At 50.0% G+C, this 18,146-nt stretch overlaps 1 long non-coding RNA gene across 1 annotated transcript; it reads left to right on the top strand.

Annotated features, from left to right (window-relative positions):
• Positions 1 to 103: 103 nt before the first annotated feature.
• On the top strand, positions 104 to 8,086 carry LOC149461820 (uncharacterized). The gene is made up of 3 exons (XR_016312758.1): positions 104 to 187; positions 7,787 to 7,876; positions 7,993 to 8,086. It is a non-coding gene; the product is annotated as an uncharacterized LOC149461820 (long non-coding RNA).
• The last annotated feature ends 10,060 nt before the right edge of the window (positions 8,087 to 18,146 follow it).

The raw sequence follows: 18,146 nt of genomic DNA on the forward strand, positions 1-18,146 counted from the left end.
GGGGCTGCAGTTCCTCTGAACTCCACAAGATGGTGATCTCATTTCTACTACCCAGACAGGACTTCTCTATGGAATACAGACAGGAAGTGATGTTAGGAACAGACAGGAAGTGATCTGGAATAAAGATAAGACGTTCCCTTTGGTCTGAAGGAGATCGGAGAGGTTGCTGGACGTGGCAGTAGAGGAGGTAATTATTATACAGGATTTATGGCACCAACAGTGTCCTCAGCGCTGTACAATATAACTGGAGACAATACAGCAACAATACAGATCAATACAAGAGGGATAGGAGGGGCTGATCCTGGGAGCTTACAATCTAGGAGGGAGGGGCTAGTGGTACAAAAGGTAGTAACTGTGGGGGATGGACTGGTAGGAGGAGTAGAAGATTCCAGTATTAGCTGAGGGCAGGATAGGCTTCCCTGAAGAGAGAGGTTTTCAGAGATCACCTAAAAGTGAGCAGAGTAGGCGATAGTCTGATAAATTGGGGTAGAGAGTTCTAGAGGATGGGGGAAGCTCTGGAGAAGTCCTGGAGACGAGCATGGGAGGAGGAGGAGACAAGGGAGCTAGAGAGTAGGAGGTCGTGGGAGGAGCGGAGAGGATGGTTTAGGTCAGGGGTGGGCAAACTTTTTGACTTGAGGGCCGCAATGGGTTCATATATTGGACCCGGGGGCCGGACCAAGAGTAGATGAATGATGTGTATGTGTCATCCATAGTAAGTATAGTAATATTCCCCCATAGTAAGCATAGTAATTCATCCCCCATATAGTAATTCATCCCCCATATAGCAATTCATCCCCCATATAGTAATTCATCCCCCCATATAGTAATTCATCCCCCATATAGCAATTCATCCCCCATATAGCAATTCATCCCCCATATAGTAATTCATCCCCCATATAGTAATTCATCCCCCATAGTAATTCATCCCCCACATAGTAATTCATCCCCCATATTAATTCATCCCCCATATAGTAATTCATCCCCCATATAGTAATTCATCCCCCATAGTAATTCATCCCCCACATAGTAATTCATCCCCCACATAGTAATTCATCCCCCACATAGTAATTCATCCCCCATATAGTAATTCATCCCCCATATAGTAATTCATCCCCCATATAGTAATTCATCCCCCATATAGTAATTCATCCCCCATATAGTAATTCATCCCCCATATAGTAATTCATTCCCCATATAGTAAGTCCCCCATATAGTAATTCATCCCCCATATAGTAAGTCCTCCATATAGTAATTCATCCCCATATAGTAAGTCCCCCATATAGTAAGTCCCCCATATAGTAAGTCCCCCATATAGTAATTCATTCCCCATATAGTAAGTCCCCCATATAGTAATTCATTCCCCATATAGTAAGTCCCCCCCCATATAGTAAGTCCCCCCCCATATAGTAAGTCCCCCCCCATATAGTAAGTCCCCCCCCATATAGTAAGTCCCCCCTATAGTAATTCATCCCCCATATAGTAAGTCCCCCCCTGTGTCAATTCACTTACCTTTGCTCCGCGCGTTCCTCTCGTATTCCCGCGCCGTTCTGGTCTTCAGGGAGGACTGTGAGAGAAGAGTTCGTCACGCTGCCCCGCCTACATCCTGGCTGCCCCGCCTACATCGTGACAGCTGCAGAGTCCTGACGCCCAAGAGGAGGGAGGGGGCGGCCATCCGAGAGGGGGGGCGGCCATCCGAGAGGAGGGGAGGGGAGAGGAGGAGAGGAGGCCGCCCGCCCGCCCGAGAGGAGGGAGGGGAGCGGGCGCCCGGCACACAGGAGCTGCGGCTTGCCGACCACTGGCCTTGCGGGAGCCTAGCTCCGCGGGCCGGATTAAAAGGTCCGGCGGGCCGTAGTTTGCCCATTGCTGGTTTAGGTAATATTTAGAGACAAGATTGGTGATGTAATTTGGGGCGGAGTTATAAATGGCTTTATATGCTATTGTTAATGTTTTAAATTTTATCCGTTGGGCAACGGGAAGCCAGTGGAGGGATTGGCAGAGAGGGGGGGAGGACACTGAATGGAGGCCAGTGGAGGGATTGGCAGAGAGGGGTGGAGGTTAGTGGAGGGATTGGCAGAGAAGGGTGGAGGCCAGTGGAGAGATTGGCAGAGAGGGGTGGAGGCCAGTGGAGGGATTGGCAGAGAGAGGTGGGGGCCAGTGGAGGGATTGGCAGAGAGGGGTGGAGGACACTGAATGGAGGCCAGTAGAGGGATTGGTAGAGAGGGGTGGAGAACACTGATTGGAGGCCAGTGGAGGGATTGGCAGAGAGGGGTGGAGGCCAGTGGAGGGATTGGCAGAGAGGGGTGGAGGCCAGTGGAGGGATTGGCAGAGAGAGGTGGGGGCCAGTGGAGGGATTGGCAGAGAGGGGTGGAGGACACTGAATGGAGGCCAGTGGAGGGATTGGTAGAGAGGGGTGGAGAACACTGATTGGAGGCCAGTGGAGGGATTGGCAGAGAGGGGTGAAGAACACTGATTGGAGGCCAGTGGAGGGATTGGCAGAGAGGGGTGAAGAACACTGATTGGAGACCAGTGGAGGGATTGGCAGAGAGGGGTGGAGGATACTGAGTGGAGGCCTGTGGAGGGATTGGCAGAGGGGGGTGGAGGACACTGAATGGTCCTACCATCTCCCTACTACTGCTCTCATCACCTCCTGCTGATACTTCACTCTCCTGCTGACCCAAACACCAGGACTGGAAGGCCTGTGCGCTCGTGTACATCCCGCTCCAATCTTACTTTCCTCACCCTCCTTCTCCTAATCTCTGGGGATATCTCCCCAAACCCTGGTCCTCCACTATCTCACCCCCACACCAGGCATCCTCCTCCTTCTCCTATCCTCTGGGGATATCTCTCCAAACCCTGGTCCTCCACTATCTCACCCCCACACCAGGCACCTTCCTTCTCCTAACCTCTTCTACTAGCAATTACAGAAACCTGACTCCAAGCAGCAGATTCTGCTTCCCCCGCAGCACTTCCCTATGGAGGCCTCCTCTGGACCCACTCACCCAGACCCAGTGGTCAGAAAGGTGTTGGGGTTGGTTTGCTTCTATCCCCACTGAGCACCTTTCAAGTCCCCCCTAACCCTCCCTCTCTATCCTTCTCTTCTTTCCAGACTCACTGCATCCGGCTGTTTTCTCCCATTTCTCTGAGGATTGCAGTGATCTATAGGCCTCCTGGACCCGTGTCCCGCTTTCTTGATGATTTCTCCTCCTGGCTACCCTACTTTCTCTCCTCTGAACTACAAACTATCATTCTCAGAGATTTTACCATCCCCATTAATGTCAACAACCCGACTACATCCCAACTCTTCAACATAACCTCATCTTTTACATTAACACCATGTATACCGTCCTCCGCTCACTCTGACGGACGCCGTCCTCCGCTCACTCTGACGGACGCCGTCCTCCGCTCACTCTGACGGACGCCGTCCTCCGCTCACTCTGACGGACGCCGTCCTCCGCTCACTCTGACGGACGCCGTCCTCCGCTCACTCTGACGGACGCCGTCCTCCGCTCACTCTGATGGGAATACATTAGACCTTGTTATCTCCCATCTTTGCACTCCCTACAACCTCACAAACACCCCCTTTCCTCTCTCTGATCACAATCTCATCACCTTCACAGTCTCCTCGTCTTCAAACACCTATCCCTCCAAGCAGCCAACAATTACCCGCAGAAACCTTCACAACTTGAACCCGGCTCCTTTCCACTCTGCAACTGACCAACTCTATGACAGAATCTCTCCCCTGTCCTGCCCTGACCTGGCCACTGCTGTCTACAACAGTTCACTGTCATCCACACTGGACTCACTTGGTCCTCTAACAACACGAAGCATCAGGCTCCGACCATTACAACCTTGGCAGACTGACCACACCAGACATCTTAAGTGACATAGTTGTGCGCTGGAGCGATTGTGGTGTAAAACCAAATCCCAGCAAGCATTCACCCGATATAAATCTGCTTTCTGCACATACAATTCCTCCCTCCATGCTGCCAAACATGCTTTGTCACTCTCATCAATACCTTGTCATCCAGTCCTCGTCGTCTCTTCTCTACTTTTAACTCTCTACTTTCTCCACCTCCAACCAGCACCTCACTCACCCCCACCCAGTACCTCACTCACTGCTCATGAGATTGCAAAATATTTCAAAAACAAGATTGATGCAATTCGTAGGGACATCTCCACTGCACAGACATCCATCCCACTTAGCATACCTTATACTAAACCTCCCTCAACACTTTCCTCTTCTGACCTTCTACTACTGAAGAGGTCACTAAGGTTTTCTCAGAAGCCCATCTCACCACCTGCCCCCTGGATCCTGTCCCCTCACAACTACTACGGTCACCCTCTTCTTCCATCCTATGCTCCCTCACTCACATCTTCAATCTTTCCCTCTCTACTGGTGCCTTCCCCTCCCCTCTAAAGCATGCGCACATCACTCCCATACTTAACAAGCCCTCCCTGGACCCCACCAACCTGAACAACTTAAGACCCATCTCCCTGCTGCCATTTACCTCTAAACTCCTAGAACGCTTAGTCTACAATCGCCTGAGCTCCTCCCACCTCACCGACAACAACCTTCTTCACCCTTCACAGTCTGGCTTTTGCTCACTACACTCCACTGACACCGCCCTACTAAACCTCACTAATGATCTACTAACTGCTATAACCAATGACCTCTACTCTGTACTCATTCCAGCCAATGACCACTGCTCCATACTCCTCCCAACCAATGGCCACTACTCCGTACTCACCCCAACCAATGGCCACTACTCCGTACTCATCCCAACCAATGGCCACTACTCCGTACTCATCCCAACCAATGGCCACTACTCCGTACTCCTCCCAACCAATGGCCACTACTCCGTACTTATCCCAACCAATGGCCACTACTCGATACTCATCCCAACCAATGGCCACTACTCCGTACTCATCCCAACCACTGGCCACTACTCCGTACTCATCCCAACCAATGGTCACTACTCCGTACTCATCCCAACCAATGGCCACTACTCCGTACTCATCCCAACCAATGGCCACTACTCCATACTAATCCCAGCCATTGGCCACTACTCCGTACTCATCCCAGCCATTGGCCACTACTCCGTACTCATCCCAGCCATTGGCCACTACTCCGTACTCATCCCAGCCATTGGCCACTACTCCGTACTCATCCCAGCCATTGGCCACTACTCCGTACTCATCCCAGCCATTGGCCACTACTCCGTACTCATCCCAGCCATTGGCCACTACTCCGTACTCATCCCAGCCAATAACCACTACTCCGTACTCATCCCAACCAATGGCCACTACTCCGTACTCATCCCAACCAATGGCCACTACTCCGTACTCTTCCCAGCCATTGGCCACTACTCCGTACTCATCCCAGCCATTGGCCACTACTCCGTACTCATCTCAGCCATTGGCCACTACTCCGTACTCATCTCAGCCATTGGCCACTACTCCGTACTCATCCCAGCCATTGGCCACTACTCCGTACTCATCCCAGCCATTGGCCACTACTCCGTACTCATCCCAGCCATTGGCCACTACTCCGTACTCATCCCAGCCATTGGCCACTACTCCGTACTCATCCCAGCCATTGGCCACTACTCCGTACTCATCCCAGCCATTGGCCACTACTCCGTACTCATCCCAGCCATTGGCCACTACTCCGTACTAATCCCAACCGATGGCCACTAATCTGTACTCTTACTACTTGACACCTCTGCGACTTTTGATATGGTTGACCACCCCCTCCTCCTTAAAAAACTCCACTCTCTTGGCCTCCTAGACTCTGCTCTCTCCTGGTTCTCCTCCTACCTATCGCAGCGCTCCTTCAGTATTACCTATAACTCTGCCTCCTCCTCTTCACTCCCTCTCTCTGTAGGGGTCCCTCCATGTTCTGTCCTTGGACCCCTTCTCTTCTCCATCTACACCTCCTCCCTTGGTCACTTGATAAACTCCCATGGCTTTAAGTACCATCTCTATGCTGATGACACACAAATCTATCTTTCTACCCCTCACCTTGCCCCTTCAGTCTCCTCCTCACCTCGCCCCTTCAGTCTCCTCCACACCTCACCCCTTCAGTCTCCTCCTCACCTCGCCCCTTCAGTCTCCTCCTCACCTCGCCCCTTCAGTCTCCTCCACACCTCGCCCCTTCAGTCTCCTCCACACCTCGCCCCTTCAGTCTCCTCCACACCTCGCCCCTTCAGTCTCCTCCACACCTCGCCCCTTCAGTCTCCTCCACACCTCGCCCCTTCAGTCTCCTCCACACCTCGCCCCTTCAGTCTCCTCCACACCTCGCCCCTTCAGTCTCCTCCACACCTCGCCCCTTCAGTCTCCTCCACACCTCGCCCCTTCAGTCTCCTCCTCACCTCGCCCCTTCAGTCTCCTCCACACCTCGCCCCTTCAGTCTCCTCCTCACCTCGCCCCTTCAGTCTCCTCCTCACCTCGCCCCTTCAGTCTCCTCCTCACCTCGCCCCTTCAGTCTCCTCCTCACCTCGCCCCTTCAGTCTCCTCCACACCTCACCCCTTCAGTCTCCTCCTCACCTCGCCCCTTCAGTCTCCTCCACACCTCACCCCTTCAGTCTCCTCCTCACCTCGCCCCTTCAGTCTCCTCTCACATTACAAACCTACTAAGTGACATATCGGCATGGATGTCACTCCACTTCCACAAACTCAATCTTTCCAAAACTGAGCTCTTAGTATTCCCTCCAGCCTGCGCCCCTCCCCCGACTTCTCCATCAAGATCAATAACACAATCATCAGTCCCTCCCCTCATGCCAGTGAGGGGGAGATGTACAAGTTTTGGGGTGGAGCAGAGGGGTAAAGAAGTGAGATTTTGGGAACGCATGATAGTAATATGAGAAGGAGGAGTAGAGGGGACATGTTAGAGGTACACGGAGTGGGACTCAGACTTGTAGGAGATGTTTCCCGGGGTGTTTGCTTGCAGTCTGTCCACCATGCAGTAGTTTCTTGTATCTTCCTGCTGCTTGAGTTCTCCTGTTTTAGTTCAACTGCTTCTTAGCACTCCATCAACACAGCACTCACTGAAAAGCAGCCCCCCCTCAGTGCCTGTGCCCCCCCATCAGTGATTTCCCCCCATCAGTGACTGTGCCCCCCCATCAGTGATTTCCCCCCATCAGTGACTGTGCCCCCCCATCAGTGATCTCCCCCCATCAGTGACTGTGCCCCCCCATCAGTGATCTCCTCCCATCAGTGACTGTGCCCCCCCCATCAGTGATCTCCTCCCATCAGTGACTGTGCCCCCCATCAGTGATCTCCCCCCATCAGAAGATTTAAATTTATAGGGAGATGGCCCAATGAGCACTCATCTCCGCCCCAATTAGGAACTGATAAGGATCACATGAATGGGGGGGATGATTCTCAAACAGACCAGACACAGACCACAGTCATAAAACGGTAATAAGATGTTATGTTCTATGTACACCCAGTAACCCCCCGTCATGTCCGTCGTCTGCCTCCATAGTCCTGTCCGTCCTCTGCCTCCATAGTCCTGTCCGTCCTCTGCCTCCATAGTCCTGTCCGTCCTCTGCCTCCATAGTCCTGTCCGTCCTCTGCCTCCATAGTCCTGTCCGTCCTCTTCCTCCATAGTCCTGTCCGTCCTCTTCCTCCATAGTCCTGTCCGTCCTCTTCCTCCATAGTCCTGTCCGTCCTCTTCCTCCATAGTCCTGTCCGTCCTCTTCCTCCATAGTCCTGTCCGTCCTCTTCCTCCATAGTCATGTCCATCCACTTCCTCCATAGTCACTGTGATGTCTTTTATCTCCAGCAGATGATGATACACATCAATATTTAGAAGGACACCAGGATCTCTACAAGGACGTCATGATGGACAATCAGCCGCCCCTCACATCACCGGGTAAGAGGAGACTTTATTGTAAAGGAGAGAGCAGTACGGAGGATCCACCTAGATCCCCCATCATCTGATAAACACATAGAAACAATGGATTCAGTCAGTGTGTGTGTTTCCTACAGATGGATCCAGTCATGGGAACCCACCAGAGAGATGTCCCCGTCCTCTGTATTCCCGGGATTCCACACAGGAAGGTCACACCATCCCTCACCATCATCAGGTAGATGATGACAATTATTGGTAGTTGTGATTTATACACAGCATGTTTGTTACAATGAATGTTTTATTATATCTTTCAGAGTGGAATCCTCGGGGATGATAATATTGATGTTAAAGAAGAGTATAAAGAGGAGGATGAGGAGTATGGAGTGATGGAGGAGTTTTCAGAAGGACACAAGGATATGATGGAGCCACCTAATACCAGGAACCCACCAGAGAGATGTCCCCGTCCTCTGTATTCACAGGATTCCACACAGGAAGGTCACACCATCCCTCACTATTACAAGGTTGGTGGGGCAGAGAGTATGGACTTGGGACAATATATGGATTTTTTATGTGAGTTTATATTTTACAGGTGACCTCTTCTATCATTTTCTTGGTTTAGAGTGAAGATCTGATAGACATCAAAGTTGAGGTTAAAGAAGAAGAAGAGGCGTATGTGAGGGATGATCAGCAGTCTATGGAGGAGGATGGAATAACGGGGACATTTATAGAGGAGGACACTCCTACAGAGATCAGCACAGGTGGGTCATGAACACTAAATCCATTCCTCCACCCATACTGCTCACTGATTGGAAAACATTCCTTCCTGATCCCCCCGAGAGGCAATCGGATATTCCCTGGATCAACTTTCCCTATAAATGTTATATCCAGTTATATTCTGTGTATCCAAGAAAGAATCCAGGACTTTCCTACAGCAATCCCCCCTTATGTATTATACATGGAGATCATATCCCCCCCTTATGTATTATACATGGAGATCATATCCCCCCTTATGTATTATACATGGAGATCATATCCCCCCTTATGTATTATACATGGAGATCATATCCCCCCTTATGTATTATACATGGAGATCATATCCCCCCCTTATGTATTATACATGGAGATCATATCCCCCCCTTATGTATTATACATGGAAATCATATCCCCCTTATGTATTATACATGGAGATCATATCCCCCCTTATGTATTATACATGGAGATCATATCCCCCCTTATGTATTATACATGGAGATCATATCCCCCCTTATGTATTATACATGGAGATCATATCCCCCCCTTATGTATTATACATGGAGATCATATCCCCCCCTTATGTATTATACATGGAAATCATATCCCCCTTATGTATTATACATGGAGATCATATCCCCCCTTATGTATTATACATGGAGATCATATCCCCCCTTATGTATTATACATGGAGATCATATCCCCCCCTTATGTATTATACATGGAGATCATATCCCCCTTATGTATTATACATGGAGATCATATCCCCCCTTATGTATTATACATGGAGATCATATCCCCCCCTTATGTATTATACATGGAGATCATATCCCCCCCTTATGTATTATACATGGAGATCATATCCCCCCTTATGTATTATACATGGAGATCATATCCCCCCTTATGTATTATACATGGAGATCATATCCCCCCCTTATGTATTATACATTGTGATCATATCCCCCCTTATGTATTATACATGGAGATCATATCCCCCCCTTATGTGTTATACATGGAGATCATATCCCCCCCCCTTATGTGTTATACATGGAGATCATATCCCCCCTTATGTATTATACATGGAGATCATATCCCCCCCTTATGTATTATACATGGAGAGCATATCCCCCCTTATGTATTATACATGGAGATCATATCCCCCCTTATGTATTATACATGGAGATCATATCCCCCTTATGTATTCTACATGGAGATCATATCCCCCCTTATGTATTATACATGGTGATCATATCCCCCCTTATGTATTATACATGGAGATCATATCCCCCCTTATGTATTATACATGGAGATCATATCCCCCCTTATGTATTATACATGGAGATCATATCCCCCCCTTATGTATTATACATGGAGATCATATCCCCCTTATGTATTATACATGGAGATCATATCCCCCCTTATGTATTATACATGGAGATCATATCCCCCCCTTATGTATTATACATGGAGATCATATCCCCCCCTTATGTATTATACATGGAGATCATATCCCCCCTTATGTATTATACATGGAGATCATATCCCCCCTTATGTATTATACATGGAGATCATATCCCCCCCTTATGTATTATACATTGTGATCATATCCCCCCTTATGTATTATACATGGAGAGCATATCCCCCCCCCCCTTATGTATTATACATGGAGATCATATCCCCCCCCCTTATGTATTATACATGGAGATCATATCCCCCCTTATGTATTATACATGGAGATCATATCCCCCCTTATGTATTATACATGGAGATCATATCCCCCCTTATGTATTATACATGGAGATCATATCCCCCCTTATGTATTATACATGGAGATCATATCCCCCTTATGTATTATACATGGAGATCATATCCCCCCTTATGTATTATACATGGAGATCATATCCCCCCCTTATGTATTATACATGGAGATCATATCCCCCCTTATGTATTATACATGGAGATCATATCCCCCCTTATGTATTATACATGGAGATCATATCCCCCCCTTATGTATTATACATTGTGATCATATCCCCCCTTATGTATTATACATGGAGAGCATATCCCCCCCCCCTTATGTATTATACATGGAGATCATATCCCCCCCTTATGTATTATACATGGAGATCATATCCCCCTTATGTATTATACATGGAGATCATATCCCCCCTTATGTATTATACATGGAGATCATACCCCCCCTTATGTATTATACATGGTGATCATATCCCCCCTTATGTATTATACATGGAGATCATATCCCCCCCTTATGTATAATACATGGAGATCATATCCCCCCCCCTTATGTATTATACATGGAGATCATATCCCCCCTTATGTATTATACATGGAGATCATATCCCCCCTTATGTATTATACATGGAGATCATATCCCCCCTTATGTATTATACATGGTGATCATATCCCCCCTTATGTATTATACATGGAGATCATATCCCCCCTTATGTATTATACATGGAGATCATATCCCCCCTTATGTATTATACATGGAGATCATATCACCCCTTATGTATTATACATGGAGATCATATCCCCCCTTATGTATTATACATGGAGATCATACCCCCCCCTTATGTATTATACATGGAGATCATATCCCCACTTATGTATTATACATGGAGATCATACCCCCCCCTTATGTATTATACATGGAGATCATATCCCCCCTTATGTATTATACATGGAGATCATATCCCCCCCCCTTATGTATTATACATGGAGATCATATCCCCCCCCCCTTATGTATTATACATGGAGATCATATCCCCCCTTATGTATTATACATGGAGATCATATCCCCCTTATGTATTATACATGGAGATCATATCCCCCTTATGTATTATACATGGAGATCATATCCCCCTTATGTATTATACATGGAGATCATGTCCCCCCTTATGTATTATACATGCAGATCATATCCCCCTTATGTATTATACATGGAGATCATATCCCCCCTTATGTATTATACATGGAGATCATATCCCCCCTTATGTATTATACATGGAGATCATATCCCCCCTTATGTATTATACACGGAGATCATATCCCCCCCTTATGTATTATACACGGAGATCATATCCCCCCTTATGTATTATACATGGAGATCATATCCCCCCCCTTATGTATTATACATGGAGATCATATCCCCCCTTATGTATTATACATGCAGATCATATCCCCCCTTATGTATTATACATGCAGATCATATCCCCCCTTATGTATTATACATGGAGATCATATCCCCCCCTTATGTATTATACATGGAGATCATGTCCCCCCTTATGTATTATACATGCAGATCATATCCCCCTTATGTATTATACATGGAGATCATATCCCCCCCTTATGTATTATACATGGAGATCATATCCCCCCCTTATGTATTATACATGCAGATCATATCCCCCTTATGTATTATACATGGAGATCATATCCCCCCTTATGTATTATACATGGAGATCATATCCCCCCTTATGTATTATACATGGAGATCATATCCCCCCTTATGTATTATACATGGAGATCATATCCCCCCTTATGTATTATACATGGAGATCATATCCCCCCTTATGTATTATACACGGAGATCATATCCCCCCTTATGTATTATACTTGGAGATCATATCCCCCCTTATGTATCATACATGGAGATCATATCCCCCCCTTATGTATTATACACGGAGATCATATCCCCCCTTATGTATCATACATGGAGATCATATCCCCCCCTTATGTATTATACACGGAGATCATATCCCCCCCTTATGTATTATTCATGGAGATCATATCCCCCCCTTATGTATTATACATGGAGATCATATCCCCCCCTTATGTATTATACATGGAGATCATATCCCCCCTTATGTATTATACATGGAGATCATATCCCCCCTTATGTATTATACATGGAGATCATATCCCCCCTTATGTATTATACATGGAGATCATATCCCCCTTATGTATTATACATGGAGATCATATCCCCCTTATGTATTATACATGGAGATCATATCCCCCCCTTATGTATTATACATGGAGATCATATCCCCCCCTTATGTATTATACATGGAGATCATATCCCCCCCTTATGTATTATACATGGAGATCATATCCCCCCTTATGTATTATACATTGAGATCATATCCCCCCTTATGTATTATACATGGAGATCATATCCCCCCTTAATCTCCTCTTCTCAGTAGAGAATACATTCAGTTCCTCTAATCTCTCCTCATAGCTGATCTCCTCCATGCCTCGTATCAGTTTGGTTGCCCTTCTCTGTACTTCCTCCAGTTCCCCAATGTTCTTTTTGTGAATTGGAGCCCAAAACTGAACTGCATATTCCAGATGAGGTCTTACTAATGATTTGTACCCGGGGGGGGGGGGTGATATCTCTCTCTGGAGTCTATACATCTCCTAATACAAGAGAGGATTTTGCTCGCTTTAGAACCCGCAGCTTTGCATTGCATGTAATCTACCAGAACCCCCAGATCTCCACCATTGATCTCCTCCAGATCCTTCTCCACCATTGACCCGCCACAGATCCTTCTCCCCCATTGACTCCTCCAGATCTTTCTCCACCATTGACCCCCCCACAGATCCTTCTCCACCATTGACCCCCCCACAGATCCTTCTCCACCATTGACCCCCCACAGATCCTTCTCCACCATTGACCCCCCCACAGATCCTTCTCCACCATTCACCCTCCCAGATCCTTCTCCACCATTGACCCCCCCACAGATTCTTCTCCACCATTGACCCCCCCACAGATTCTTCTCCACCATTGACCCCCCCACAGATTCTTCTCCACCATTGACCCCCCCCACAGATTCTTCTCCACCATTGACCCTCCCAGATCCTTCTCCACCATTGACCCCCCACAGATTCTTCTCCACCATTGACCCCCCCACAGATCCTTCTCCACCATTGACCCTCCCAGATCCTTCTCCACCATTGACCCCCCACAGATTCTTCTCCACCATTGACCTTCATCAGATTCTTCTCCACCACTGTCCCCCCACAGATCCTTCTCCACCATTGACCCCCCACAGATCCTTCTCCACCATTGACCCCCCACAGATTCTTCTCCACCATTGACCCTCCCAGATTCTTCTCCACCATTGACCCCCCACAGATCCTTCTCCACCATTGACCCCCCACAGATTCTTCTCCACCATTGACCCTCCCAGATTCTTCTCCACCATTGACTCCCCCCACAGATCCTTCTCCACCATTGACCCCCCACAGATCCTTCTCCACCATTGACCCTCCCAGATTCTTCTCTACCACTGTTCCTGTCAAACACCGCCTGGCAGTACCTCTAGCAGTCCCCAGGACAGGATTCCCAGGAGCGTGGAGTCTAAGTCCCAGTCTGCTTGTTCACCAGGGCCCCTGATGGTGGGGATGGACTTGGAGCAGACAGTGACCAGGTTGCGGCCCCTGAGTACACTCGCCCATGGTAGAGGGATCCGCCAGAGGTATATGCAGGTAGAGAGCCTGACGTGAAGAGGTTGGAAGGCTGGAGACGTGATGACTGGATCTGTGCAGGATGAATGGATGGCAGAGTAGTGAGCGTGGTCAGATGGGCCGGATCGGTAACAGTGGGGTCAGCGTGGTACAAGGCAGCAGGCAAAGAGTAGTCAGGTCACTCCCCGGGTTCAGTAACAGGAGGTCAGATCAGTAGGAGTATCCAGGAGAGAAGTCAAATGAGCCAGAGGTCAGAGCAGGAGAAGTCAGCAGAGGTCAGAGCAGGAGAAGTCGGCAGAGGTCAGAGCAGGAGAAGTCGGCAGAGGTCAGAGCAGGAGAAGTCGGCAGAGGTCAGAGCAGGAGAAGTCGGCAGAGGTCAGAGCAGGAGAAGTCGGCAGAGGTCAGAGCAGGAGAAGTCGGCAGAGGTCAGAGCAGGAGAAGTCGGCAGAGGTCAGAGCAGGAGAAGTCGGCAGAGGTCAGAGCAGGAGAAGTCGGCAGAGGTCAGAGCAGGAGAAGTCGGCAGAGGTCAGAGCAGGAGAAGTCGGCAGAGGTCAGGATCAGGAGAAGCCGGCAGAGGTCAGAGCAGGAGAAGCCGGCAGAGGTCAGGATCAGGAGAAGCCGGCAGAGGTCAGAGCAGGAGAAGCCGGCAGAGGTCAGAGCAGGAGAAGCCGGCAGAGGTCAGAGCAGGAGAAGCCGGCAGAGGTCAGGATCAGGAGAAGCCGGCAGAGGTCAGGATCAGGAGAAGCCGGCAGAGGTCAGGATCAGGAGAAGCCGGCAGAGGTCAGGATCAGGAGAAGCCGGCAGAGGTCAGGATCAGGAGAAGCCGGCAGAGGTCAGGATCTGGAGAAGCCGGCAGAGGTCAGGATCAGGAGAAGCCGGCAGAGGTCAGGATCAGGAGAAGCCGGCAGAGGTCAGGATCAGGAGAAGCCGGCAGAGGTCAGGATCAGGAGAAGCCGGCAGAGGTCAGGATCAGGAGAAGCCGGCAGAGGTCAGGATCAGGAGAAGCCGGCAGAGGTCAGGATCAGGAGAAGCCGGCAGCGGTCAGGATCAGGAGAAGCCGGCAGCGGTCAGGATCAGGAGAAGCCGGCAGAGGTCAGGATCAGGAGAAGCCGGCAGAGGTCAGGATCAGGAGAAGCCGGCAGAGGTCAGGATCAGGAGAAGCCGGCAGAGGTCAGGATCAGGAGAAGCCGACAGAGGTCAGGATCAGGAGAAGCCGGCAGCGGTCAGGATCAGGAGAAGCCGGCAGCGGTCAGGATCAGGAGAAGCCGGCAGAGGTCAGGATCAGGAGAAGCCGGCAGAGGTCAGGATCAGGAGAAGCCGGCAGAGGTCAGGATCAGGAGAAGCCGGCAGCGGTCAGGATCAGGAGAAGCCGGCAGCGGTCAGGATCAGGAGAAGCCGGCAGAGGTCAGGATCAGGAGAAGCCGGCAGAGGTCAGGATCAGGAGAAGCCGGCAGAGGTCAGGATCAGGAGAAGCCGGCAGAGGTCAGGATCAGGAGAAGCCGGCAGAGGTCAGGATCAGGCAGGGTCGGTAACAAGTCAATCAGCAGATACACAGGAACAGGAACACAGGATACAAGACCATACGGTAATGAGAGTCTGTGGAGGGCAGGTTTAAATACCGCGCCCTGTCATTGGTGCCAGGCGAGCGTCTGCGATCGCGAATGTGCGTGCGCGGCCATCACTGCCCAGGTCCTAGTGCCCGCCGGCTAGAATGAATCGGCGTTCTGCACATGCGCAGACCCGCGTGCCGCCGCAATCCCTGACATTGCCCCCCTCCGGATGCCCAACCAATCTCTCCTCCGTGGGTGGCTACGAGAGAACTCCCGGACAAGTCTGGGGGTGTGAACATTCTGGGCCGGCTCCCACGAATTCTCCTCAGGACCATAGTCCTTCCACTTAATCAGGAACTGTGTCTGGCCGCCTCTTTTCCTGCAATCTCTGATTGCTTCAACCTCAAATTCTTGTTCATTAATGGTTATGGCCTCCGGAGGTCCGGACCTTCGGGAAGGGATCTGGTACTGCTGGCTTCAGTAGCGACACGTGGAAAAGCGGGTGAATCTTAAAAGTTCCTGGAAGTGCCAGTTCATACGCCGCTTCATTGATTTTCCGCTTCACCCGGAATGGACCCATAAATTTCGGCCCCAGTTTTTTCGAAGGACAAGACATCCTCAAATTGGAAGTGGCTAGCCAGACCTGGTCCCCCGGTTGCAGACGTAGCTCACCTCTTCTTCTCCTGTCGGAAGCCCTTTTACTGTCCTCCTGGGCCTTTGCAACAGCTTCTTGAAGCACCTTGTTATTGGCAGAAAACAAATCCAGCATATTTTGCGTAGCAGGGACTGGGCTTTCAGGAATCAGGTCAGGTAAAAACGTGGGGTGACACCCGTAATTGGCAAAAAATGGGGATTGCCCCGAAGTGGAATGATTCGTGTTATTCTACGTGAATTCAGCCAATGGCAAGAGTGCCAGCCAGTCATCCTGTGTAAGTTACCATACACATTATCCGTGTGTGGGGAACTGTGTCCAAGTGTACCACGTCCTCCGCCACCCCTCTGTCCAAGTATACCACGTCCACAGCCACCCCTCTGTCCAAGTGTACCACGTCCTCCGCCACCCCTCTGTCCAAGTATACTACGTCCTCCGCCACCCCTCTGTCCAAGTATACCACGTCCACCGCCACCTCTCTGTCCAAGTGTACCACGTCCCCCGCCACCCCTCTGTCCAAGTGTACCACGTCCTCCGCCACCCCTCTGTCCAAGTGTACCACTTCCTCCGCCACCCCTCTGTCCAAGTGTACCACGTCCCCCTCCACCCCTCTGTCCAAGTGTACCACATCCACCGCCCCCCCTCTGTCCAAGTGTACCACGTCCTCCGCCACCCCTCTGTCCAAGTATACTACGTCCTCCGCCACCCCTCTGTCCAAGTATACCACGTCCACTGCCACCTCTCTGTCCAAGTGTACCACGTCCCCCGCCACCCCTCTGTCCAAGTGTACCACGTCCTCCGCCACCCCTCTGTCCAAGTGTACCACTTCCTCCGCCACCCCTCTGTCCAAGTGTACCACGTCCCCCTCCACCCCTCTGTCCAAGTGTACCACATCCACCGCCCCCCCTCTGTCCAAGTGTACCACGTCCACCGCCACCCCTCTGTCCAAGTGTACCACGTCCACCGCCACCCCTCTGTCCAAGTGTACCACGTCCACCGCCACCCCTCTGTCCAAGTGTACCACGTCCACCGCCACCCCTCTGTCCAAGTGTACCACGTCCACGTCCACCCCTCTGTCCAAGTGTACCACGTCCACGTCCACCCCTCTGTCCAAGAGTACCACGTCCACCGCCGCCCCTCTATCCAAGTGTACCTCGTCCACAGCCGCCCCTCTGTCCAAGTGTACCTCGTCCACAGCCGCCCCTCTGTCCAAGTGTACCACGTCCACAGCCGCCCCTCTGTCCAGGTATACCCCGTCCACCGCCACCCCTCTGTCCAAGTAAACCACGTCCCCCGCCACCCCTCTGTCCAAGTGTACCACGTCCCCCTCCACCCCTCTGTCCAAGTGTACCACATCCCCCTCCACCCCTCTGTCCAAGTGTACCACGTCCACAGCCACCCCTCTGTCCAAGGATTTGCTCACCTCCAATTTAACCTGTTTCTTGATGGTTTAATCCCAGCTCACCTCTACATGTTGTCTACAGTAAACATTTAAGCTTCCACTGATTACAGAATACTAATACTGAGAGTCCTGACCCTTATACTATATAACTTGTACATTACATACTCCTGACCCCTGCACTATATACTCCATGTTGTACATTACATACTCCTGACCCCTGCACTATATACTCCATGTTGTACATTACATACTCCTGACCCCTGCACTATATACTCCATGTTGTACATTACATACTCCTGACCCCTGCACTATATACTCTATGTTGTAGATTACATACTCCTGACCCCTGCACTATATACTCTATGTTGTAGATTACATACTCCTGACCCCTGCACTATATACTCTATGTTGTACATTACATCCTCCTGACCCCTGCACTATATACTC

The sequence above is a fragment of the Staurois parvus genome, unplaced genomic scaffold, assembly GCF_062004578.1.
Source record: "Staurois parvus isolate SC_StPar_1 unplaced genomic scaffold, SC_StPar_1.0 ptg000191l, whole genome shotgun sequence".
Classification (NCBI taxonomy): domain Eukaryota; kingdom Metazoa; phylum Chordata; class Amphibia; order Anura; family Ranidae; genus Staurois; species Staurois parvus.